The sequence below is a fragment of the Xenopus tropicalis genome, chromosome 9 (assembly GCF_000004195.4).
Source record: "Xenopus tropicalis strain Nigerian chromosome 9, UCB_Xtro_10.0, whole genome shotgun sequence".
NCBI classification, from domain to species: Eukaryota; Metazoa; Chordata; class Amphibia; order Anura; family Pipidae; genus Xenopus; species Xenopus tropicalis.
This window is the reverse complement of record NC_030685.2, coordinates 20,955,656-20,981,900: the sequence shown is the minus strand read 5'-3', so window position 1 is coordinate 20,981,900 and position 26,245 is coordinate 20,955,656. Positions and strand designations below refer to the sequence as shown.

Below are 26,245 nucleotides of genomic sequence, written 5' to 3'. Positions count from 1 at the left end.
TCAAGAAGGAAAGGAACATCACAGTGCAATGCATTGTGGGTTATGTAGTTCCTGCATGTTGTCTGTAAGCTGTGGAAAAGTTGTTACAATGTGTAACATCAATGTTTTAGTCCCTCCTCCCCTGCCAGGATTTCAAATAATGCAGAAACAGAAAAACTGTTTTGAGGTTTTTGTGTTGTGTGGGGCTCTTTAACACATTTTGCTTCAGAAGCCATAGTTCCCCTTTACCTTGGGTATCTGCAGCCAAGATGATATTTTGAAAAGCTGAGCAAGCCCCAAAATATTCTGCCAAGCTACAGATTTGCTGTGTGTGATCTAAGCAAGTCATTCTCTACCTTTGTTCACCAAAGTGTCCCATGTAAGCTCTACGGGGCAGGGGACTCCATCTTCTTGTGTCTTTGACTCTTAACTTATTGCAACTGTATCTTGTATTTATTGTTATACTTTGTATTTATCTATTATTATCCTAATAACCCCCTGTTTGTATTAATGTATTCTACTGTACAGCGCTGCGTACATAAGTAGCACTTTATAAATAAAGATATACATACATACATACATACATACATACATTAAACACTAGACACAGCCTACAATCAGCGAGGTAACTGGTGGGCCCCCACACAAAGGATCTTGGGAGGGACCCGGTGTGCACTGTGAACTACACCGTTCCCCCGGGCAGCACCCGCAAAACCAGGGTCTACTTACTCTGTAATTACAGCACTGCCCACAATGAGCACAGTGAGCCCCTTGTTGTATGGAGGACTGATATTAACTGCTGCCTTAGGGAGCAAAAAAGCCAAATTGGGATGACTAACAAGACTCAAAAGAGGGCTTACAGTTTGGGAAACTAGGGCCTACGTCTCTGAGTCAGGCTTATGCCATAGTGCTCGCCTAAATACACAGGGAGCATTATACACTGAGCAGGGAAGTATTTCCATTAATAGCTCTTAATGGTGTAATGGAATAACAAAGCCAACGCCGCTGTGACAGAAAGTAGACAGAGCGTGGTCAGAGTCATTAAGGATTGTGGTGCTCTAATGTGATTTTGTTTGTGATTAAAAAAGTATTCATTGTACTTTAGTCCCATCAACACAATTACCGGGGGAGGGTCAGGTTTAAAAGGGTCAGGTTGTGAATGTTGCATTAAAACCGTCAAATGCGGCAATTGGGATGAGTCTTTGCTCAACAGAGCTTTGCTTATTGTGTGGTGGAATGGACTACACAATATATCCATTATGGAAGGATGAGTATGTATTGCAGGAAGAGATGGCACCCAACCCTCTATGAAAAAGTTGGAGTCAATGATAGATGTAAAGCACAAAGCTACTTTGAACCTCAATCACATTAATAGGCACAGTGGCACTCAGGGTCAGAATGGGGGGTGCAGGGCCCACCAGGGCTGCCTCTCCAGGGGTCCCACACCCCCCAAGATGCCTCCTCCGGCCGCACACCCCTAACCCCAACCCCCGTCCGAAGTCCTCCCCTGAATGCGTATGTGAAACGCGTCAGTAGAGGACATCGGAGACCAGAGGAAGCAGCAATAGGGTTGGGTCTGGGTGCTGGGGCCCACCAGGGCCAGGGTGGCACTAGGCACAAAATAGCTCAGGCCCAACCATTAAAGGGGAACTCTGGCTTCCAAACTCTGATATATATTGAAAAGTTTCTTGAAATTATGGATACTTTTTAGAAAGCTTGTGTTGCGTTGGGGTGGAGTTCCTCTTTAAATGTATAACAGGATAAGAAACTTAAATTTCATGCAATATTGCTCCTAATGACAGCTTTCAGCTCAGATTACACAGCAGAGATGGGGGGGGGGAGAGAGTAGAGAGGGGAGGGGGAGAGAGCAGAAGGGAGGGAGAGGAGCAAACTGAGCAGACTTGAGCCGTGCCCATGACAGAAGATCATGTATACATGAAACAGAAAGGAACATGGTTTTTCTTTTCACTGAGGACTCAGTGCAGCATTACTGTGAGTGCTTATGGCTGTTTTTACAAAAACATTTCTGATAAAGCTTACTTAGTTTTTACCGTTCCTTCTCCTTTAACCAAGTTCTCGCTGGCTCCATGTATCTTGAAGAGTTATATCTCTCCCAAGCATCATTTCTGCTTATTTCCATTAATACCCACTTGAGCACACCCCAGTTCCCCTTCCTAATTCTTCTGCCACACTTTATTTTAGCTTAGAATTATAAGGGAATCCCAAGCTGTCTCTCACATTCCCATCTGACTTTGCTCGAGCAGTCACTTCTTCCCTCTGAACATTTAAATGCTCCCTGAAGAACGCTCTTTTTGAAGAAGCCAAGTGATTTCCCTTTATGATTAGCCTATTACCAGACGTCCAGTTTAAAGCTCCCTGATGAGTCTGAAATCTGCATCTAAGCTACTTCTGATTTCCTTTTAAAGGCTCTTTATGGTTTTCTTTCTCTCATCCCCTTCAGTTACAGGAAAATAAAGTATCACTTAGAACTTCCAATGCTGATTGATCTGCACTTCTCCTAAACCTCCCAAACACATCTATCTAGTCTCTTCTAGCCCACTACTTACTATGAGGGAATAAATCACTGTGAAAGCTTTGGAGGAATACCTAAAGATGAGGGTTAGTCATATGATAATCTCAGATATTATGTCTGCCTATCACTTTAGCCCCTCAGTTGTGGAGACCCAAGTATGGCCTCTGTATGGGTCTTTAACCAGGCAATGTGAAGGTTACTGTGAGAAGTGGAACCTTTGCCCTATGAGAGGGGTATGTTGCCATTGGCCCAGGGATGTTATGTGTAATACCTAGGGAAGAGTTCCCACACCTTTTTCTCTTTAGACTATACTCTATAGAGAGGGTTAAGGCTGTTGGAGAGCCTGAGGCAAGAGGAAAGGTAAAAACTCAGTAAGCTTTATCAGAAAGGTCTGTGTAAATACAGCCATAAGCACTCACAGAAACGCTGCACTGAGTCCTCTGTCAAAAGATTTGTTGTGTCTGTTTTCCTCTGCCAGAGACACACAGCTCTCTCCTCTCTCTCCTGCTCCCCCCTCCCTCCATTAGGAATGTGGATCTGAGCCAATCAGCAGGAAGCTTCCTCATAGTCTTACTAACTGAGCATGTACACGGGTCTGTGTCTCGGTGCAGGAGTGCGGCATTATGGGAACTTTCTTTACACAGCTCAGTGTTTTTTCTTCCTGTTTGGCTTCTGATCATCTGAACGGGAGAAATATGGGGAGACTTAAGGGCACTATTGAGAGAAGGTAAGCCTGCAGCTTGGGATTAACTCTTTATTAGCCTTTCCTTCTCCTTTAAAGCAATTTTGCTAATACAGGACAGTGGGTGCTACATTCCTCCCTGTGCTGAGATATAATTTGCCTGAAGTTTTGAAGGCCAGCCTAGACTTCAAGCCATCTCTCCTTATTGTTATCCGTGTTCCCCAACCACCAAGGAAAATGACAGTTCCAGGAAAAGTACTTTCCTTTAGTCCATTGGCAGCACATACATCCCATTTCTATTAAAGCCTTTTTTTAGCCATTTATCTGTGCTCTTGTTTTTTATGGGGCCAAGTGAGTATTTCAAAGAAACAGTGCAAGTCACTGGGGAGCCGAGGTAATAACTAACCTGAATCACTCTCTGTGCCATCTCGGAAAGGTGTTGCTTACACCTCAAGGCTAAGTGCTCTGCTTGGGGACTAAAGGAAAGAGAAATTCTCAACTCATTTCCTAAAAATATTCTAGCATTCTTTCCAGAAACATGCCTGTCGGATTTGTCCTTCTGTCCTGGCCCAGCCAAGCGTAGCCCCTTCCAACATCTCAGATGCAATTACAGTAGTGCCCTACTTTCCAGTAGCCAAAACGCAACATATAATTCTTTCCATTTACCAGTAACTTATGTTTTAGTCAGGAACTATCTCTCATTACTGACACATTTCTCCATTTTCTAAAATTATATATCTATGTTAGTAATCAATGTGTCCTCACTATAGTTTAGCCAGGCCTCTCCACCACTTCAGTGGTCAAAATGATATATCAGAATGTCGCTGAATGAGTTGTTTTTTTTTATTTTTGGTGTCAGTGTTTCTTAATATTTTTATCAAATCAAGTTGGTGGGATGCTTGGCGGATGAAACTTATTTTAACGTCTATTTTCTGTTGTAAGGGAGATCTTACATGGATCATGGAGACCCCACCTAAACAGCACGGGGGCCCATTTTTGGGTTCCCACCCATAGGTTAAGGTTCCCTGATGTAAATAAATTCTGTCTAACTTTTTGCATGTCCTTATCCATGTCCTTGTCCAATGGACCATATGTTCATGACCAGATTTATATTAAAGTGATGATGAGCCTATGGAGAGTGGGGGTCCATGGCCTTAAGCTAGTAAAACCTGATCTATAAATCATGGCAGCTGGTTGATGGAAATTATGGGCTTCTTTTGTGATTCCTAGGTATGCAGTGAAGGTGCCTGGCCGAACCTATCTATTGCCTTGCTGTGTATTAGTACAGGGTCAAAAGTCATGTGAATCAATTTGACAAAAATGCGTAGAAAATTTAATTGTCATGGCATCCCTATTGGCATTCAGACAAGGCTTTTAAACCTGACAATCTGCCCCTAGTGGCTAGTTTGTAATAGGATCAGATCAAGGGTGTAAAAATAAAGGATCTTGTGACTGCTGGGGATGGGGGGGTGCAGAAAGTATAAGGGGGTCACTGTAATGCTAAATTTTAAGCTATTCAAATATATAAAGTATTTCCATGGGCGGAGGGTGATTTGTGTTTGGAGAGGCTACTGAAAGATATTTTTTAGATGCAGGCCCGGTCTAGCAGTCTGTAGATTGTGGCAAATGCCAGAGGGGCTGCTGTAAGATGCCATAGACAGTCACTATTTATTGGGCTGGGGGGGGCTGTTTGGGCCTCTGTATATTTGAATTATGTATTGGGCTGCTGGGGGGCTGTTTGGGCCTCTGTATATTTGAATTATGTATTGGGCTGCTGGGGGGCTGTTTGGGCCTCTGTATATTTGAAATGCCATCACCTATTTCGAATTCCAGTCCAGGCCTGTCTCTGAGGATTATTTAATAGTATCCCAGCACCACTCCCATATATAATACCAGAGAACACATGGTAGATAAATATAGTGCCTATTTCATGCTTAATAACCCCCAAACACACGATAGGATAAAAACAAACTGTATAACCCCCCGCTCCGGCAGCAGGTCAATTCCATTTGCTTTTCCAGGCCTACCTACTACATGTGATCTCTCCCAATGCCGAGGCAGGTACAAAATATCAGCACAGAAATGAGCGTGAATATTCAGGTTTCCTTTAAACACGATTTTGATGAACCAGCCAGTTCTATATTTGGGAATGCATGAGCATGTGGTGAATGGGGGGGGGATTCTATGCAGGTTTATGAACTGGAGAAATGTACGCGTTTCACTTTGAGTTATATCATAAAAATACAGTAGTTTGACTGTACAGGAAAGCAATGATTTTAAAGACATTTTTCCCTAACAAGGTTTGGTTCAAGGATCATCATCAAGTTACTGATCTGACTTTCAGCATATCCTCCATATCTAACAACCTGTATATAGAAGGGATCTATTATCTGGAAACCCATTATCCAAAAAAAGCTTTAAAGGAAAACTATACCCCCAAACAAGCTCATATGTAAAACCCTGCTTCATCTAAATAAACCATTTTCATAAAATATACTTTTTAGTAGTACAGGTATGGGACCCATTATTCAGAATGCTTGGGACCTGGGGTTTTCCGAATAAGGGGTCTTTCCTTAAGTCTACTAAAAAAATTATTTAAACATTAATTAAACCCAATAGGATTGTTTTGGCTCCAATAAGGATTAATTATATCTTAGTTGGGATCAAATACAGGTTCTGTTTTATTATTACAGAGAAAAGGGAATCATTTAACCATTAAATAAACCCAATAGGGCTGTTCTGCCCCCAATAAGGGGTAATTATATCTTAGTTGGGATCAAGTACAAGGCACTGTTTTATTATTACAGAGAAAAGGGAATCATTTAACCATTAAATAAACCCAATAGGGCTGTTCTGCCCCAATAAGGGGTAATTATATCTTAGCTGGGATCAAGTACAGGTACTGTTTTATTATTACAGAGAAAAGGGAATCATTTAACCATTAAATAAACCCAATAGGGCTGTTCTGCCCCAATAAGGGGTAATTATATCTTAGTTGGGATCAAGTACAGGTACTGTTTTATTATTACAGAGAAAAGGGAATCATTTAACCATTAAATAAACCCAATAGGACTGTTCTGCCCCCAATAAGGGGTAATTATATCTTAGTTGGGATCAAGTACAGGTACTGTTTTATTATTACAGAGAAAAGGGAATCATTTAACCATTAAATAAACCCAATAGGGCTGTTCTGTCCCCAATAAGGGGTAATTATATCTTAGTTGGGATCAAGTACAGGTACTGTTTTATTATTACAGAGAAAAGGAAATCATTTAACCATTAAATAAACCCAATAGGGCTGTTCTGCCCCCAATAAGGGGTAATTATATCTTAGTTGGGATCAAGTACAGGTACTGTTTTATTATTACAGAGAAAAGGAAATCATTTAACCATTAAATAAACCCAATAGGGCTGTTCTGCCCCCAATAAGGGGTAATTATATCTTAGCTGGGATCAAGTACAGGTACTGTTTTATTATTACAGAGAAAAGGGAATCATTTAACCATTAAATAAACCCAATAGGGCTGTTCTGCCCCAATAAGGGGTAATTATATCTTAGTTGGGATCAAGTACAGGTACTGTTTTATTATTACAGAGAAAAGGAAATCATTTAACCATTAAATAAACCCAATAGGGCTGTTCTGCCCCCAATAAGGGGTAATTATATCTTAGTTGGGATCAAGTACAGGTACTGTTTTATTATTACAGAGAAAAGGGAATCATTTAACCATTAAATAAACCCAATAGGGCTGTTCTGCCCCCAATAAGGGGTAATTATATCTTAGTTGGGATCAAGTACAGGTACTGTTTTATTATTACACAGAAAAAGGAAATCATTTTGAAAAATGTGAATTATTTAATTAAAATGGAGTCTATGGGAGATGACCTTTCCGGAGTTCGGAACTTTCTAGATAAGGGGTCCGATACCTGTATGTGCTATTGGGTAATCCTAAATTGCCACTTTAAGAATTAAGGGCCACCTCCTAGGATCATAAGTGCACACAAACAACCAAGGTCACATCAGCCAATGAATGGGCAGAGCAGTGTCCTTTGCTCCCAAATGTCTTCCTGTTCCAGTTAGAGTTGCATTATTTCTGGTTATGTGAGGGACACAGTGAATTGCTAATTTTGTAATACTTGTACTTGATTAAAACAAGCCAGGGTATATTTAGATTAGGCAGGGGTTCCCAAACTGTGGAGCTTACCAGTTAATATAAGATTTGGGGGAAATACCTATTTTCAGTCCATGATACTGTTGGAAGCCCGGCCCAACAGTTAAGGTGATTTAGGCAGAAAACGCATGTGTTGCGGAAGATACCACTATATTTTCATATAACTCTACCATTTCTATTAGCTGGGGGTCCTGCACAAATGTTGGAGGTCAAAGGGAATACTGGAAACGCTGCCTTGAGGTGCTCCAGATAATGGAAAGAACCTCTATGTGGAACACCCCAGGGCTCATTTATAACCACAGCTGCAGCTGCAATTGAACAAAAATGGACACAACTTGTTGAGCACATTGACACCCTGTTCCTTGCACTTATAGCCCTTACTTGGCTATGGCTGCCCTCGTGGGACAATGTATCTGTTCCTGTGCAAGTTTGCCTAACGACCCTGCAGCCACCACCACATTCAAGCTGTGGAAATCCCAGGGTTCCCTCAGGGGCTGTGTCAATACGCACACACAGCACAGTATCCTTGGCCCAGTGAATTACATAAAGACCTAAAAATAATGCCAAGTAATGCCCACTCTGTGGCACCTTGTCTGGTTCTTAAAAAGAACAATTGCATCCTATTGCATCTACAATTTGAGTTTTTTGATGCATTGGGCGCAATTGCAGCAAATTCAACCCTGTTCTCAGCACATTGATTCTGGAATTATGACAGAAAACAGAGCATTGTGGGCAGGGTCAGACTGGGGGGTGCAGGGCCCACCAGGGCTTCTGCCTCAGGGCCCCCTGCACCCCTCAATGGCCCTCGCTGCCTTCAACCCTCCTGCAGAGGCCCCCAACACCCTCTGTCCCCTCCCCTGAGTGCTCCTAAATGAAAGTTGCCTGGGGCGCGTCGGGGGAGGGAGATGGCGGATCATGGGAGCGCCCTGTGGGGGATCGGATCTGGACTGCCAGGGCCCTCTAGCACCGGGGCCCATTGGGTTTTTTCCCAGTACTCCGGTGGCCCAGTCCATTGTTGATTGAGGTTAAAAACATGTTGATTTGTATCTGATATTGCAATTTGCACATGGTACCTCGGTCGTAAATGTTCACTGCCAAGTCCAAGTCATTCTGGATTACAGATCCCTGCCTGTATATTAAAACTTCCAGTTTGAATGTGCATAACATTTCTTGTGGAAGGTTTCATAGTTGGTTCTTTATCCAGAGATAAAGGTTCAGACAGTATGGCGTTAGTCTCCTGGAGGGGGACAGACACAAGAACAGTAAAAATGGGGGGGTGGGGGGCAGCCATAGTAGAAATATAGGGCTGATATTTGCTGTAATGTCTTGGATTTTTGAACTACGGTGGGATGACTGTTCTGTACCGAGAGGGACTCTATTACTTTCCTTCTAAGCCAAGAGCACCCAGGAGGGGCAAGGTGGGAGGAGAATGGGGTTCAGCCCAGTTGCATATAGTTACAGACTTTTGCTCTGCTATACAAATGATAAAAGCAATACATAGAAAAACATTTCCCCCTGATCTGTTTAATATGGCCGAGTTCCTTAGGGTGAATGACAGTCCAATTACACACAGTTACAGGCACATCTTATTTAACCCCGTACATAGAGGTGCGGCTGAATACAGCTCTAAACTCTAAGGGGGAGATTTACAAAGACCCGAACGCTCGGAGCGTATTCTCAGCGATTTTTTCGGCTCGCACAACTTTTTCGAGCTCCCGCGCGAAAAATTTGGAAAGGCTCTGCCGCTGTTTTCAATGGTTCGGTACGAAAATTCCGTGACTTTCGGATCGCCAATACGATATTATCGTGACTAGTACGATTTTTTCATAAGCATTTTCGTGATATTTGCGATCTTCAGAAATTTTCATTTCCAATCCGAATTTTTCCCATTCGTGATTCGAACTCGTGTTTTGATAAATCTGCCCCTAAATGTACAATAAAACAGGGGGAACCCCTGTAAGGATTACAACAGCTTAGCTTGTACCCTGTTTTACACTGGATTCCTTTTGCTTCTGTTTCGTACACTGGGGGAAAAAACAAATGATTAAAAATGAATATATTGGCAAATTCCAAAGCTTATATTTTGTAGACAGAAATTAATTTTTGGAAAATGTGAAATGTAATTGCAACAAATTAATGATAAATTCAGTTTCATTATGAGCATAGGCTTTTAATGAAAGAATAATGTACTTCTCATAGCTCAGAACATAGAGATTTTCCACACTATTCCAAAGGGAGAGCCAGCGCTGCATATTTTTAACAACAGAGTCAAGGTCCTTTATTCTGGTACGGCCATGGGCGCTACCATCCTACATGTTTACAGCACAGTAAATGTACATCTTCTCCCTATAATCATAATAACAGCCACAGATAAATATACACTGGGAAATGGGTAGGAAACCAGTGGAAAATCAGTGGAAAACATGGCACAAGGTGACAAAAAGCCAACAGAACTGACATCAACCAAAAGGGAAAACTCAAGAGAGAAGGGGAGATCAGAAGGCAAGAAAACCATGAGCAGGGGTGATGCTTTAGAGCCTTGAAGCAGACTGTGGGCCATAAAAACCCTTGGAGGGCCACATCTGGCCCATGGACCTCCAGTTGCTTTAGTGCATGGTGCTCAAAGGGTCACAGTTTTGTGGCCCTTATCTCTCTTACACCTAACGATTTGTAAATGGGGCATTATATGCAATGCTAACAGCCCTGGGCCACCAGCTATTCCTCCTCACTATGTGGCGCACAGTGGCCTCATCCCTGCTGCCCACACTGGCCCGCTTGAGAATAAATCCCTGCTCCCTGCCGCCCTCCTATCTGAGAGCTGGCGGGGATTTATATGCAACAATAGAAAGGAAGCAGACCCCGCCAGTGTCGGACTGGCTCACCAGGATACCAGGAAAACTCCCGGTGGGCCCAGGTGTCAGTGGGCCCTCCTGCTCCTGACCATTTGGCCTACTTCTTGGTCATTCATATTTTTGAATGGGAACAAAGAGAAGAAAAAGATGGAAGGATAGATGCTAGCATGTAAATAAAAGAGACTTGGAGAATAAATTGGTTGAGTAAGGAAAGGAGGTAAAATATTTTGGAGAGAGGGCCCATGGTCTAAGGTTTTCTGGTGGGCCCCTGGGGTCCCAGTCCGAACCTGGACCCCCCCCCCCCCATCCCCAGGCTGCTTCCTCTATTAATACACCACCGGTGGTGTATAACCACAATGTGATGCAACCTGCAAGCACATACTGCATACACACGGCCTCTTCATTATATCTCTATAATCTACTGACTGGACAATGGTGTTATAGGGCACATGGGGCACGATAAATAATCGATAAATACTGTATATACTCGAGTATAAGCCTAGTTTTTCAGCACCCAAAATGTGCTAAAAAAGTCACCCTCGGCTTATACTTGAGTCGGGTGCCATGGGTCCCTCTAGACTAGCACCCTCTCTCCTTTGTGTGCAAATTAGGCCACCCGCAACCAGACCCTCCAGCGCCCTGGCCTAGGCTCCCACTAGCAATACTTATTTCCCCTCTCCTCCAGGACTGGGCCTGCTGCCAGTTTGCCAATGTGCAATGAGCGTGGGGTAGTACTCATATTGTTTTTGTTGACCCTCTTCTCCGCTTACAGAGCTAGTTTACTGTTTTTCTTTGAAATAAATATTGAAAAACATATACCCCACTGATGCCTCAATTAATGTCATTTTATTGGTATTTATTTATTGGTATTTATTTTGCATTTCCCACCCTAGGCTTATACTCGAGTCAATACGTTTTTCCAGTTTTCTTAGGTAAAATTAGGTACCTCGGCTTATATTCGGATTGGCTTATACTCGAGTATATACGGTAAATGATAAATATTTATATCATATCATATGCAGATAATAACAACATAGCAACAGAGGTGTAGCTACAGGGTCTCAACCTTGTCCATGTACCTGGGGCCCTGCAGGAGCACAAGGAACCAAGAACTGTATCTTTCCAACATGTTTCTTGGCTGCAAAATGGCAGGAATTCATTCCCGGTTTTGCACTGCAACCCATGGGATTTAAGTTACTTCATGGTGATCTTGGACCAGTAGGTTTTCTACCTGAGAGAGGCAATTGGGGGTAGTATAATACTGCCTTGCAGCTTCATAATTAATATTAGACTGAATACATAGGAAACATTTCCACCTACACAAGCCTGGCTGCTACAACCATGTACGACATACACATTACAAGCCTTTGCTCTTAGAGGCTACAATTTTATTTTCATTGTTACATTTTATTCTTATCTTTTTACTTAGTCTCTCTTCTATTCATATTCCAGTCTTTCATTCACATCACTGCCTGGTAGCTAAGCTAAACAAGACCTTAGCAACCAGATAGCTGCTGAAATTCCAAACTGGAGAGCCGCTCAACAAAAAGCTAAATTCCAAAAAATAAATAATGAAAACCAGTTGCAAATTGCCTCAGAATATCAATGTCTACATCATATTAAAAGTTAATTTCAAGGTGAATAACCACTTTAATGGCCTAAGGATGGTTTTCTTCTTCCATCCGCCATCAACCGTAGCTCATATTCCTAATGTAAGGCTCATCTCCTTCTATTCCAGGACTTACACACAACAGTGCAGGGGTGCAGGGCTATACATGCCCCCCAGAAACAGCGGAACTGTCCACAATGTAACCAATAAAATGCTATTGAGCAGAACCGGGCCAACCGAGATGCCCCCCCACCCACCATCTGTGCCCTAGGCACCTACCCCTAATATCTGCCCTGGTATTAAGTACTGGGATCATTAAGAAATTATTTAGGTTTTCCAATTTATTTAGCAGATTGTTATGTTTTCACGTTCATCAAAGCAAATCAGCTGGTTGCTTTCATATAAAAAAAAGGCAGCGGCTCGTCCGACAATGGGAAATGCAGACGATTGGATAATATTTGCTCATATAATTGTGTGAATGTTGCAGCACGGCCTTTCCCCTAAGCTGAATTCTACTGATCAGCTCTGTGCTGTGTAATGTAGGCTTAATGTCATAGAAGTGGTGACATGGGGTTTGAGGAATGGAAGCATTTATATCAAGATTTCTCCCGCACAAGCACTCTCATTAATCATCTTAATGTGCAATGCCAGTGACATGGAACCGCAGGTTGTCAGTCTGTAGGGTCGCCACTAAACCTTCTGCTAGCATGCTAAGTGTCACATTTGTATTGTCAACTCTAAAACATGCAAACCATTAAAAATCACCTACATGCTAGGTAGCACCCACAGGCACACTCACCAGTAGTAATCCCTAGTGATAGACACGGGGTGCTGGGCCTGTAGCTGAGATAGGTAGCACCCACAGGCACACTCACCAGTAGTAATCCCTAGTGATAGACACGGGGTGCTGGGCCTGTAGCTGAGATAGGTAGCACCCACAGGCACACTCACCAGTAGTAATCCCTAGTGATAGACACGGGGTGCTGGGCCTGTAGCTGAGATAGGTAGCACCCACAGGCACACTCACCAGTAGTAATCCCTAGTGATAGACACAGGGTGCTGGGCCTGTAGCTGAGATAGGTAGCACCCACAGGCACACTCACCAGTAGTAATCCCTAGTGATAGGCATAGGGTGCTGGGCCTGTAGCTGAGATAGGTAGCACCCACAGGCACACTCACCAGTAGTAATCCCTAGTGATAGACACGGGGTGCTGGGCCTGTAGCTGAGATAGGTAGCACCCACAGGCACATTCACCAGTAGTAATCCCTAGTGATAGACACGGGGTGCTGGGCCTGTAGCTGAGATAGGTAGCACCCACAGGCACACTCACCAGTAGTAATCCCTAGTGATAGACACGGGGTGCTGGGCCTGTAGCTGAGATAGGTAGCACCCACAGGCACATTCACCAGTAGTAATCCCTAGTGATAGACACAGGGTGCTGGGCCTGTAGCTGAGATAGGTAGCACCCACAGGCACATTCACCAGTAGTAATCCCTAGTGATAGACACGGGGTGCTGGGCCTGTAGCTGAGATAGGTAGCACCCACAGGCACACTCACCAGTAGTAATCCCTAGTGATAGACACAGGGTGCTGGGCCTGTAGCTGAGATAGGTAGCACCCACAGGCACATTCACCAGTAGTAATCCCTAGTGATAGACACGGGGTGCTGGGCCTGTAGCTGAGATATGTAGCACCCACAGGCACATTCACCAGTAGTAATCCCTAGTGATAGATACAGGGTGCTGGGCCTGTAGCTGAGATATGTAGCACCCACAGGCACATTCACCAGTAGTAATCCCTAGTGATAGACACGGGGTGCTGGGCCTGTAGCTGAGATAGGTAGCACCCACAGGCACACTCACCAGTAGTAATCCCTAGTGATAGACACAGGGTGCTGGGCCTGTAGCTGAGATAGGTAGCACCCACAGGCACATTCACCAGTAGTAATCCCTAGTGATAGACACGGGGTGCTGGGCCTGTAGCTGAGATAGGTAGCACCCACAGGCACATTCACCAGTAGTAATCCCTAGTGATAGACACGGGGTGCTGGGTCTGTAGCTGAGATAGGTAGCACCCACAGGCACACTCACCAGTAGTAATCCCTAGTGATAGACACGGGGTGCTGGGTCTGTAGCTGAGATAGGTAGCACCCACAGCCACACTCACCAGTAGTAATCCCTAGTGATAGGCATAGGGTGCTGGGCCTGTAGCTGAGATAGGTAGCACCCACAGGCACACTCACCAGTAGTAATCCCTAGTGATAGGCACAGGGTGCTGGGTGTGTAGCTGAGATAGTTAGCACCCACAGCCACACTCACCAGTAGTAATCCCTAGTGATAGACACAGGGTGCTGGGTGTGTAGCTGAGATAGGTAGCACCCACAGGCACACTCACCAGTAGTAATCCCTAGTGATAGACACAGGGTGCTGGGCCTGTAGCTGAGATATGTAGCACCCACAGGCACATTCACCAGTAGTAATCCCTAGTGATAGACACGGGGTGCTGGGCCTGTAGCTGAGATAGGTAGCACCCACAGGCACATTCACCAGTAGTAATCCCTAGTGATAGACACAGGGTGCTGGGCCTGTAGCTGAGATAGGTAGCACCCACAGGCACACTCACCAGTAGTAATCCCTAGTGATAGACACGGGGTGCTGGGCGTGTAGCTGAGATAGGTAGCACCCACAGGCACACTCACCAGTAGTAATCCCTAGTGATAGACACAGGGTGCTGGGTGTGTAGCTGAGATAGGTAGCACCCACAGGCACACTCACCAGTAGTAATCCCTAGTGATAGACACAGGGTGCTGGGTGTGTAGCTGAGATAGGTAGCACCCACAGGCACACTCACCAGTAGTAATCCCTAGTGATAGACACAGGGTGCTGGGTGTGTAGCTGAGATAGGTAGCACCCACAGGCACACTCACCAGTAGTAATCCCTAGTGATAGACACGGGGCATAGACAGGAGGTTTTTAGTCCATTTGGGCTTATTATCAAGTAGGGCTGGGCGATATACTGTTTAATACCGAATACCGGTGTTTTTTTTAAAAACTATATTCATTTTTCAGATACCGCAATACCGGGGTGTCAGGGTACTCACCCATGTGGCCCGGTTTCACGCGCCTCCTTGTGTCAAAGCGCACGTACATGTCAAAGCGTGCACGTCCGGTTCTGCACGGCCGGTTCTGCGCATGCGTGGGGGGTATTTAAAGCTATCAAACGCCTCCTCCTATGCTATGTTGTGCCTTGCCTGGGAAACTAAGCCTAAACTTTACCTTACGACTTTCTGTTGCCGATCCTTCGCTTGCCTGACTCCGATTTTCAATACTGCAGTAATTATTCTCTAATTTATTAGGAAATGGGGTTAACACCTAATCATGCATGGAAAAAAAAAATACCGTCAAATACCGTGACACCGATATAATTTTGAAAAATACCGTGATATAAATTTTTGGTCATACCGCCCAGCTCTATTGTCAAGTATCCCGTCTGTGCCTGGTGGAGTTTAAGAATAGATAGGAGGGGGATACACCAAGGCACTTGTGTTTATGTAGAATAAGGGGGCTGGGACAATATTACGGCATTGTTGCCCACCCAACCCCACCACTGTCTTGTTTTATTGCTGCTTCTCCCAGTAGATTCCTGACCTACATCACATGCAAACATTTGCATTCAGGAATATATATATATGAACATAGACTACTGCATCTTAATAATATCCCTGCCCTGAGACGTCAATGTTTGGTGAGCAAATAGCATACGGCTTGTAGGTGTCATGTATAGAGATATCTATGGGCAATATCAACCACCAACAAGGAGTAAAATGATTTCATTGCACTGACACAAGTTATTCATATCCAGTACTTGTTAAAACCTAATTGAAACCAGTGCGTTCAAGGTCTTTTTCATTATAGCGCCCATTAATGTATCACCCAACAATGCAGTCAGCGTTTATCAGAGGGAATAGGGAAATCAGTGTAAGTGTATGTGCCTTAAACCATATACTGTACATTACTAATAGCTCCTATATACTGCTATGGAGCTACACGTCCTGCTCTCCCAGTATGTAGTGCCCTGCAGCAATGTTTATAAGGGAATGTCGTACATCGCATGATGAAGGAACTGCTGCTGTGCAACATGATCCCCCCACACACACCATTGCCATTCCTATTTTGTTATTTATTATACTTGCCCAGTATGTATAGATTTACTAATCTATGTGACCTACAGAGGCACCCAAATGAAAATGGTGCATATGAATTTTCACGTCGGACGCCCTGGCTGCTGCAATATAAGCATATAGTGTACCATAAGACCCCCTAACTGTACGGAGACCCTAGAAAACCATATATTTTCTGAATGTATACATTCTAACAAAAATAAATACATTCCAGTAAATATTATCACCCTTTCGATTACCTGACTGCTAATTTTAATTCTCCGGATACTGAGCTAGTAATGGATTATAAAGAGTAAGAATTATATTTAGAAGTGCGAATGCCTTTAACACATCAAGGAGAAATTATCACTTACATTGCAACAACCAAGAACCCTTTGCAGCTCCTGTCTGTGTAGTAATAAGTGGTACTTACATTAGCAGTTGTCAGGTGTGGGTGCTACAGAATGAACATATCCGCATCTCCCCATTTTGCTTTGACCACTGCCCACTTATTGGGGGAACTCACGATACATCATCTCAGACCTAGAGGCGAAGAAGAGAGCAGCACTGTGGCTGTTGGTAGTTGCAAGGGGTAATTAGCAGCATTTGCTTAATTATGTGTTATAGTGTTTAAATGTTTGACCCTCAACACATTAGAAGCCCACGTACGTATGCACAGAACATGTCTCACCACATTATTACTATGATGAAAGGCCTGTCTTTAAAAACTGCAGGGCCCAGTTTGGACCATTTTGGTGGGGCGTTTTAGACTGGGTTGCTTATTGACGGGCCATGGGGGGCTCCAGTGTTGGGGGTATATATGGAGCCTGCTTCTCCCTCTCTCTTGCTGACTGCTGCTGTAAAGCTGGCTGTTCACCTCTTCCTTGTTCCATTGGCCCCCAACATTTCATGGTACAGTCAGGCCACCAAGGATTTTGCAACACACTATCAACCTCATGCATTTCATAACATAGTGCTACCACTCTGTGGTCCCAAGAATTTTCTGCTCTTCTCCAGGGGGCTGTGGGCAGTGCCAGGACAAGTTGCAGTGGAGCCCAAGCTGCCTTTAATTGGCACCTAAACCTGAGAAAGTGCTTGCTTCTCTTAAGCATGAAACGTACGTATGATATTCGGTGTGTGTATGGCGGCTCAAAGAGCAACCAATATTGCATAAGGCTGCGGATATCGGTCAACTTGTCGATCGGCCAGATGAAAAGATTTTGATCAGGCGCCATTGAAGGCGTTCAAGCTAAATCTACGTTCAGGACTGAATTGCCAGTTGGAGGTAGAATTTCTATTGTTTCTACCTCCATATCTGATGGTTCAGCCCTGAACGTCAGTGGAGGGTGGAAACGAAACATCGGAATTGCTACGTGTATGGCCACCTTTATTGCTGTATGCCTGTTAGGCCCCCATCTTTCCCTTCCAGGGCCCCAACCCAACTAGGGGTAGGCATAAGAGATAGATACCTAGTAACATGGGGATGTCATTGTCTCATCTTGTAAGACTGTGACAAGCAGTGAGGAAAGGGAAGCCACCACTGAATGTCAGTGTGCAGGGCCCAAATAGTTTAAATTGATTGATTTGCTCTCAGTGGGGTCAGAAATGTCAGAGTAAAAAAAGAAACTTGGCACAACTATCAGCTTGGGACTGTTGTAAATAACACCAATAGCCTTCTACTAAAAATCTCCGGCACTTAGGACGTGTGTCCCTTTTTCTTCTGCCCTTTTTGGAGTTAGCAAGAACAAAAGAAAATAGGTGTTTGGTTGCTTTCAAGAAATGAACTGACATGAATCTCTTCAGGCACATTCCAAATTCAGTACCAAATCACAGGATGATGAAATCACCAGACACCACTGCCCGAACAATGTAGCCCTGAGAGGGTTCTTGCTTTGCTGATTATCCTGAGGGATATCCTTGATTGCTAACCTGAACTTGCTCACCCTGATTAGCTTTTCCCCGGTGTCCCCCCACCCAGTGGGTCACCGAAGAGGAACACCGTGTAACGTACCAGAATTAATGTTTTATCGAGGCAATGTGCAATAGCACTGCAACTAAGAAATAACGTTTTTGCTTATCTTACAGTGATCCCACACTGATATTGTACTTACAGTTCCTGTATTTTTGAAGAATATATCCAGGGGCAGAGATGGACATAAAGGTCACACCTTTATAGTAATCTCACCTTTATGTCCTGCAGATACCGTATCTCCATATGTTCTTATATCTGCAGCCACCACCTCTAGTGCAAATCCTGTAGTCACTTTAGCACCACCTATAAACAAAGAACTAGGCATTTCCAAAGGCTGAGACCCCAAATTCAATTATTTTGTAGGTATTCTGAGCAAGGGATCTACATCTTCCAGTGCTGCCAGATATTCTGTTTGCCAGCATTCTCTCACCTTAGGCTAATGTCCCACAGGGAGATTTAGATGCTGCGATTTTTTAAAAGCGGGTTCCAGCAACAAGTTGCTCGTTTTGTCTCTAGAAGAATATAAATCGCCAGTACCTAAACCGACGATACTACTTCAAATGGCTTATCGCTCCAAATCGCTCCAAATCGCTCAACCTCTATACCATTGTTTTTATCTGTTTGTTGTTAGAGCGCACAGATACTAAAAAAGCCTTAAAGGTGGCCATACATTGAAAGATCCACTCTTTCCACTCCAAACAAGCAGATCATTCCCTGATATGGCCACCTTGAGGCAGGTGTTATTGGTTCATGCTGTTGGATAAAGGACCCCATCAACAGATCCAGTCCTCGATCCGACAGGAAAATAAACCTGTCCAAAGATATCGGAACGATTATGGGAGGGCCCCATGCATAGGCCAATAAGCTGTTGACTCAGTCTGTCTAAATATTTTATCAGCTCTTATAGGGCCACTTTTAGGGGTACATTTACAAAAGCACGAATGCTCGAGCGTATTTTCGCCGATTTTTTCGGGCGTCCGCACGACTTTTTCGTACGGCGCACGACTTTTTCGGACGGTTGTTTGGTACGAAAATTTCGTGACTTTCGGATCGCCAATACGTTATTATCGTGACTAATACGATTTTTTCGTAAGCATTTTCGTGATATTTGCAATCTTCCGAAATTTTCGTTTCCAATACGATTTTTTTCCCATTCGTGATTCGGATTCGTGGATTAGTAAATGTGCCCCTTAGTGTCAGATTTCAGCCATATGTAAAAAATATATATTTCAGACATTTATAAGGCACTTTTCTACATCAGGTGACCTCCACCTGATTAGAGATGATAAGGGTAGATGTACTATGTAGGTAGGATGTACTATAAGTTGCATTTGAAGGTTGATATTAGCCATTGGCTTATGCAGTTGGTTGGGTGCTCTCATGGCCTTTGGTGAGCCTCTACTGACCCAAGCATTTCCTTAGGGGGAGTCAAACGCTTCTATAAAGCTGGTAAAAATAGCCGTGAGCAGGTGGGTAAGTGCTGGTATGAGTGACAGCTGTGCAGCCACCTGGGCTTGGTGCCTTATTCTTTAGCATTCCTTAATTAGGCTTCCAATTTCTGCAGGGTTAATAGGTTTGTTTAGCAAGGCCTTTGGTCTGCAGTGATTTTGTCAAGGTTGCTCTGCGTGTTTGCGGTGACTGTTATTCATTGGGTCTTCAGCGATGTTATATATAGCGTTTCCCAGTGAACTGCAAATAGATCTGTGTGTTTAGGGCTATGGAGTTTGTTTGCGTACCGCTGAGGAGCCACTGTAAGTTGTTTAGCTAGGGAGGCGCTGGCTGTGCCACACTTTGTGTATCTATTGTGCCTACTGCCGATTTACGTGGGTTTTTGTTTGATGCCAGTGACAAATGTTCTGCCTATAGGATGGTTTGACATCTAATTTAAAGAATTCTTTATAAAACACATCTGCATTTGTGTTTATCATGACTTTAGGTCATATAAGATATGGTGCACACTATGAAGTGTTATGGAAGAAGCCTTCCACCCAAGTGGTGAAAGAGAATGCATAGTACTAATATGTCCATCGGGTTCTTATAATATCCAGTATCACCATCGCCACATAATCCTGGGCAAACACCTACCTACATATTAAAGTAGCACTCGCATCAGCCAACTTGGACTCCACAAGGCTTGGGCTTCATTCCGGCATCGAGAGAGATTCAACGTGCATCAGTAATAACTATAATAAAAGGACACATTTTGGAATAGATTGTATATAATGATTGTCTTCCCTCATGGGCTGCAGTTACTGTGGCACTGGTTAGTGTATAATATAGCAAAAAAAGGGAAAGTTGTGCTCAACCACTAAATTGTAAACCATTAGGCTGGGGTGCAATGAGGCTGTGACCACAAAATACATATAAACAACAACATGAGATCCTGTGCACACCCCCATTATCAATATATAAAAGACATTAAGCCATTCTGTGCATTCAGCTACTAAGACATGCCCTTCCCTTTAAACAAAACAGGGATTGTTTGTCCATACATTGCTGTATATACAAGCTGGCCAACTGCGCCAAAGCCATCCCTTCTGGCCAGTCCCACACTGATTCATTAAGAATTCTACTGCTTCAATATACATTTAGCAAAGGGACTAAGTTTTACCTGCAACTTTCTTGCTTTCGAGGTTAAAACCCCCATATGGTTGCCCTTTTATTGGTCCCACTGGTTAGTGTGGCTACTTGTGTGGCGGGTTGTGATGGTACATGGTAGGTGTGGATTTTCAGGGGTTCAAAATACTGGTGTGTTCTCTCTTTAACTCTACTGGGAGAGACCATTCCCCATAAGCAGAAGTGGTGCAATATTTAGTTGTATAATAGTAACAATAATTGAAATACAAAAAATGAAATACTCTGCACTTGTGTTGTGGCTCTGTCTGCTGTTTCTTGCAGGTTGGGGGCAGATATTCTGCACACATCCTGTTGTGCCACAAACCCACAAGCCTGTTGTGCTTGTGGCACAACAGGATGTGTGTGGAACATTTGACCCTGACCTGCAAGAAAGATCCACATACAGAGCCACATAGACACAAAAGGGCTTATTTATGTCCAAAATGCAGCAACCAGCTTGTGGTTTGCTTGAAACCGCTCAGTCCTTCTTGCCTTCTATTCTGAATCGGGTGCTGCTGAGGCAGGGGAACCCCGGAACTGCATCCACCTCCTGACCAGGCAGTAGCTCCAGGGTTCCCTCGGCACCCTACGTCAACAGATGCCTAAAGAATTGGGCGCAGATGTCATTTGCACACAGGACTGGGCCGCTGGGACACTGGTAAAAATCCCTGTTGGCCCCGGCTGGGACCCTGTGGGACCCTGCAAGGGGTTAGGGGACGCGGTCAGCAGGGGCACATGCAGGGCCCCTGGGGTGGGAGCCACGGTGAGCCCTGCACCCTCCAGTCCGACCCTGTTTGCACACAAATCCCCATAGATGACACCAGTGAATGGCGGAAATGATGCCAGGCAGTCTTATTCAGTGCAACAGCTGCAGATTTGCCATGAATTGCACACACAGTTGCATCTAGGGTTGCCACTTTTTAAGAGAGCTCTTACTGGCGGGTGGTACAAAAGGAAGGGGCGATGATATAAAATGGGTGGAATGATGATGTAAAATGGACGGTAAAATACCGGCCAGGTGGCAACCCTAGTTGTGTCCATTTTGCCAAATTGTATGCAGCTAGGGTAGGCACAGTGCAACTGCATCAAGAGAGGGAACAGTGCATTGTGGGAAAAAAAAATGCACCCTAAAGTGCTATAAGCTTATTGTAGTCCCAGGTCTACCTGCGGTGCTCTGGTTGCCATGAACACACTTACTGTACCTGACCTGGGTGCCATTTGGTAATGTGCCTATTAAGCTGTATGCAGCTTTGCCCTCACACAGGAAAAAGATATACTGCAATTCTATTCAATCCAATGAGCTGCTGGCAGCTGAGGCACAACATAGTTGGGCTGCCCACCCACAATATAGGATTGGCTGGCGTCCTGCAATGCCACCTGCTCTGCTTAACAGCCCGGGAGGGCAGCCAGCGGAAGTGACTGGGCGCTGCTAGCGAGATTTTTGGGAAAATATTCATTAAGGCAGTTCAAAGGGTAACTGCTATATTAAGAGCTTTATACTGCCATGGCAAATGCCTGTTTTTGATACTATAAAGGACTGCACATCCCTTTGTGTTATATATTGTAATCCATTTATAATCAATTGTACTATATTCTAGTGTTATTTACACTATACATTTATCAAGGCTGCTTATTTGTACCGGAAACTGTTTGGCTTTGTCTGTGGCCATCATCAGCATTGTCATCACTTATTTATAGTTTAACAAACGAGCTACAGAATAAGAATGGGATCAAAAGGACCTGCTCACAAGAGCTTACAATCTAAGGATATGAGCCATTTGGAGCTATGACTGTTAGGCAGGTACAATTTGCACTATACAAGGAGCAGTTTATTGGAAGATTATTGGCCAGACTGTGAGTGAAGGTGGGATATAAGGAGTATTCTGCAGGACTGCATAGGAGCCGGTGTCAATCCGCAATATGCATATTTCATAAGAATTGGGCATTAATGGGTACATCTACATCTAGAGATGATACATTAGGATATGTTCCAAAATGTGCTATTCACACGCCCTGCACCAGTCCTGGGCAGACCCCTGGTGTTGCTGAGTGCACTGAAATGAGACCGGGGCACCTGCTCTCCCCAAATTCCTCCCTAGCACAGCTGACCTAGAAACCAAGGAGCGGCCTTTAGGACCCAGCTGTTGTGGAGCACATGACTGCAAGCAGAACATGACAAGGGGAAGCGGTGGGGGACTGTAAAGCTGATTTGGAAAGGATAATAATGTAATATAGAGTAAATCTATATGGGGACATCTGACTTGGCTATAAGTTGTATTAATTGGTACAGAGAAGGGGGGAACAAAATATGATAGTAAAAGAAAAGGCATAGCAATGATATGCAGGCTTTTTGTTACAGAACTGCATGTTGCACAATCCCATAACTAGCACATATGGGTGGGTCATTGGGAGCTGTAGTTCTACAACATCAGATTATTTATTGAGTCGTGCAATGGAACAAATGCTGTTCCTATGAAACCAGAGGTGTGGGAATATCAGTTAGAGAGCTCATATTAATAGAGAGAAGAGTGCTGGACTTGGTGTAGGGTCTGAGAGCGGAAGATCTAATAAAGGGGAAAAAGATAAATCAAAGCAGATATAGAGAAAGACAGAAGATAGACAGGGTTATAAGAGGACAGGGACAGAGAGATAGTGAAAGGGAAATGGATATGGGAAGGCAAAAAGGGACAGGCAAAGGATAAACATGTTGGGAGGAGAGTCCCAGAGGAACACGGAGGGAAGAGGGATGGAATGAAGGGGAAATAAATAAAGAAAATTGGCAGAGAAAGGCACATTTACACATGGAGGCAGAGAGACACCCAGGGGAATATAAGGGACGATAGAGACAACGGAGTCAGGGCAACACAAGGCAAATCAGGCAGAGGGAGACATAGATCAGCCAAAAGACAGACACACAGCAACTAAGCAAGAGAGGACAGAATTACATGCAGGGATAACACTGGGGGGAGAGACAGTGAGGTACAGGGATAACACAGGGAAAGAGACAATGAGGTACAGGGATAACAGATAGTGGGGCAGAGGATAGCTCAAGAAGTGACAGACAAAGATACACAGAGATATCACTCATGGTACATACAGAGGCACACAGGAGAACACAGGAGCGGACAGACAGATATACACAGGGATATCACAGTGGGACAGACAGCAAGAGAGTACAGACAGACACACAAGAGAAGGGAGACACAGAGACACTGGGAGATAAGACAATTGGGGGCACCCCAACACACTGAGATAAAACGAGAGGGGACAGATAATAGAAAAACAGGTATCATCTAAAAAAGAAAAAATAGAAATTGCTAAAGGAGCAGAGTGATAAAAGGGCTTAGCAACAGAGACACCCAGGAAGAAGTTAAGGCAACACAGAGACTGGGAATAAGGAGGAGACGGAATAGAGAGAGCCAAGCCGGGCACACATAGTAATAGAGAGACAAAGGGGGAGAGAGAATAGAAACAGAGACACATAAGGGTAAGGCAGGAGAGGACAGGCAGAGGGAACGCATGAGAGAGGCTAGAAGGAGAAAAGGCTTGGGGAGGGAGAGATAGAGAAAGCACAAGAGGACAGGCAGAGGGGGAGAGCTGGAGGGGAGGGAGATTGCACAGGAGAGAGAACAGATTGGAAGAGAAAGGCAGAGTGTACAGAGGGAGATTATAGGCAGAAAGAAAGGAGGAACAGCAAGGTGCAGAGCTGGGAAGGACAGATAGTGAGAGGAAAGGAACGGAGAGATAAAGTGCAAGAACAAGGAGACAAAAGGACATTTAGAAAAGAGAGAGGCTGGCACAGTAAATCACACAGGGGCTGCTAGAGGCTGGCCTCCCTGCCGGGGACAATAAAGCCGCTGGCTGTTACTAGGGAGGACCAGGGGCTGTTTCTGCTGCTGGAGGACAGGTTAGGGCACAGGGTGGGAAGGCCCAGCCTATGGAGAGGAGGGCACCACTGACATGCATCTGATGTGCTGAAGCACTGGCAATCCTACAGGACTGGCACACACGGGATGAGAGAGGAGGGGTGAGGAGGACTCTATTACCCTGGATCTGAGCACCACCAATTCCAGGTAAGGCACAACAGAACCTTACAGACTCTCCCTTTGCACTTTCTGTACCAGAGGCATTAATACTTTCAATACTAACACCCGCAGACCCTGCAAGAAATACTGGCGATCTAGGGTCCCATTTTGTTAACCTGTTCTTTGACAGACGCACAGTGTGTCTCACCATTAACCCTGACTTGGCCAAACATGCAGAATGTCCATTTATACCCCCCCTTCTGCCAGTGACCTGGAGAACATCTATCTTCCCAGCCACTGAAATGCAGGTCATTACTCCATTAACCTCTCCATGAGAGGGATGTGCTTACTCTGGGATATGGACTCTGTCCTTGCCAGAGCCCTGCAGGATTTGCCCCCTTTGGGAGCGTTGCTACAGCTCAGTGCCAGCAGCCCCCCTAGATACTCAATAAGACTTTGCTGAGCAACACCACATTAACCCCTTCAGTCATTTCCCTTAGAATAGAGACACACACACTAGCAACCCAGACTCCGGCACGGTATCCTGGAAATTCTATGGATTTTTGTGCCTGTGTGTAATTAACCATTTCAGTTCTGTACACACAGACTCTGCCTAGCAGCCACGTCGCTCCCTACATAACACTGCTTTGTATCTGTGTCCTGAAGGCAGGTTTTGTGTGTGTCTGACATACATACAGGGCTGCACTGTCGGGGCTATGAATGGCACCTACAGCTTGGGCCGTGTGTGTGTGTGAATAGAGCTACTCTGCGGCATTGTGAATGGTTGGGGTTAGACGCACACCGACGGCACTGTGCAGCTTTGTGTGTGTCTGGGAGAGGGACTCTACCCCGGGGCCTAATCAGTCTGCTTAATTACTTTGACATATATCAGATATATTATATATACAATTATTTTTTTATTTACTTGGCTACAATGGATTAGAGCAGACTATAAAGAGATGGACAACAACATCTTCCTATTATAATTATTCACAATTCATTTTCGCAGAATCCTACCCCACAGGGCTGCTTTAGGGACAGGGGCATTTGCCCTGCATGTAAAGGGTGAATGTAAATAAAAGTACAAAGGACATATGTTGCTTGACAATTGTTATGTTTTAATTACATAAATCCATGCAATTGTAACTTTCAGAATGCTCCCCTCTATTTTTTAACCCTTGTTACCCTGCCACCTCCAACTTCAGTTGTGTATAGGCCAGAGTGAGAGAAATGGAGCCCCAGTTACTGTATATGTTCATATATATTGTATATCAGGGCTGTCCAAGTGGAGGCCCGCGGGCCGGATGTGGTCCTACAAAGGATTTTTATGGCCCCCCTCATAGACTCATAGACTCCATAGGCTTGACTGGACAGCACTGCTGTATATATTTCTAGACAAATACAGGAGGAAGCATTTTGAAAATACTCTGTAAGGGAATATATTCTATATATTCCCATATAAGCAAAACCAGGGCCGATGCCCTGTGGGTACTGGCTAGCTCATATAACATGCCGTCAGTGTGTGTACAATAGAAGCATTGCAGGGATCGCTCTACACAATCAGTCTGACTCCTCAAGGTTGATATTTTACACCAGCTCTGGTGACAATAGAACAGGGTTTTATGCCGGCGCCCTGAGAGGCGCA

At 44.4% G+C, this 26,245-nt stretch overlaps 1 protein-coding gene across 3 annotated transcripts in view; it reads left to right on the top strand.

Annotated features, from left to right (window-relative positions):
- Window positions 1-26,245, top strand: part of sbk1 (SH3 domain binding kinase 1) — a 60,266-nt gene that overhangs the window by 7,377 nt on the left and 26,644 nt on the right. The window contains exon 1 of one of the 3 annotated variants that reach the window (XM_031892462.1): window positions 23,131-24,648. The exons of 1 other annotated variant lie outside the window; for it this stretch is intronic. The gene's annotated coding sequence lies outside the window, so the exon portion shown is untranslated. 3 annotated transcript variants of the gene reach the window in all.